Consider the following 1,718-nt stretch of genomic DNA (forward strand, 5'->3'; position numbering starts at 1 on the left):
AGGTCCCACTGAGATTTGAACTCAGATTCCAGGATTCAGAGTCCTGAGTGCTGCCCATTACACCATGGGACCTGCTGCTGTTTTGTTTTCTAGACCCCTGTGACTCTTGGCTGGTTTGCACTCTGCACTTATTGCTTCCCACCATCAGCTTCCTCTCGCGGGACTCTCTCTCCTCCTCCAGTGACTGTGGTCCTGCAGTACCGGATCTGTGGGTCCTGCCCTGAGTCCCTGCAACCCCCTGCTTTGTCTCCATTCCCTGCAGGCTGCAAAAATGTCAGGGGAGTCTGCTCCTCCCTTCACTCGATGCTCCCGCTCATATCGGCCAGCTGGAGCCTCATCTCCTGGAACTCAGGCACCTGTCGCTTGATCCAATCGTACAGTCACACGCTGACTGGCTCCCCTGCCTGGATGCTCTTGTGGAAATCCCACAGGCGATGCTGCAGGACTTTGCACTGTTGGTTTCTTTAATGTTGTGATGTTTCCCCAGCCGCCGGAACAAAGCCGCCAACTCCTCCCTCACCGACTCCCACCAATCCCCCTGGTTGCCATAGGACCCTCTGATGCTTTCCCGTTCTGCCAACACCGCCAGGCTTCGCCCCCCTGCTCCTTTATCTTGCAAGCTCTGGATGTTCAGCTTCCAATATCCTCTGCCCTGGGTCAGGGAATTGCTCACATTGAGCACACGGTGAGAGCTGCATGATCCGAACAGTCCATTGGCACCACCCTGCACTGGGCTGTCGACGTGCTCTCCTTCACGGAAATCCGGTCAGTGCGACTCCTGGCCTGTCCCCGCAGAAAGGTGTATCCCCTCTGCGGCTGGGGTGAGCTCGGGTCAGAGGAATAGGAGGTTACTGCCCACCCTCCACTGGTTCCACTGTGGAGAAACATGTCCTCTAAGCTGACCTCACTACAGACCTGCGCCAGGTAGTGCTCATCATAGAAGAGTTTCCTCTGACGGTCAGGAAAACAGGACCAGCAGTCCTCAGGCCGGTGCAACAATTGAAATCCCCCCCAACACCAAACACCGTGCGGTCCAGAGGAAGGGTGTCAGTTCCTTTGCAGAACTTTCCTTTCATGCCTTAACTGGGGACCATACACACTAATATAGCCGTAACCAGTGCCATGGAGCACAAAGCCACCAGTAATGCCCTCCCTGGTCTGAGCTCCAGCCCCTTCTGTACTCGCACTGCGAATGTGAAGAACAAGACTCCAACCCCATCATTCTTCCCTGGCCTGGAGGACCAGAGAGATGGGCCCTTTCTCCAATCACCTTCTGCCCATCAAGCTACCCTAGAGTTGTTAATGTGCATTTCCTGAACACCCACCATGTCCAAGCCCAGCTGCTCCAAGGCACTGAACATCAAGTGCCTCCTCCTGGGCCCCCAACTCCCTTCCACATGGCCACTTTCACACATGCCCCTTCCCTGGTACTGCCCTCCCTCAGCTGCACAGAAGAGTTTTCATCCTCTATACCTGCCTGTCACTGCCCAGCACCCCCTCTAGCACTCTCTTCCTGCCATATTGGGTCCACCAATAACTCACTTAGGAGAGACAGCTCCTGTCCCTCATTGTTAAAGGTCAGGCCAGCCAATTAGGGGCAGAAGCCCACAATATCTTTTCCTACTGCAGAGCCCAAGCTCAGGGACTCACCTTGGGTGCAGGGACCACTGTACTCCCAGAAAACAAGCCACCACTGGGCAAAGAGGGACAAAAGGGCC

General features: G+C 55.4%; 1 non-coding gene across 1 annotated transcript; it reads right to left on the reverse strand.

Moving 5' to 3' along the window:
* On the reverse strand, nt 1-72 carry TRNAQ-CUG. The gene has a single exon. It is a non-coding gene; the product is annotated as a tRNA-Gln (tRNA).
* Nucleotides 73-1,718: the final 1,646 nt, after the last annotated feature.

Source organism: Mauremys reevesii, linkage group 12 (genome assembly GCF_016161935.1).
Source record: "Mauremys reevesii isolate NIE-2019 linkage group 12, ASM1616193v1, whole genome shotgun sequence".
NCBI classification, from domain to species: Eukaryota; Metazoa; Chordata; order Testudines; family Geoemydidae; genus Mauremys; species Mauremys reevesii.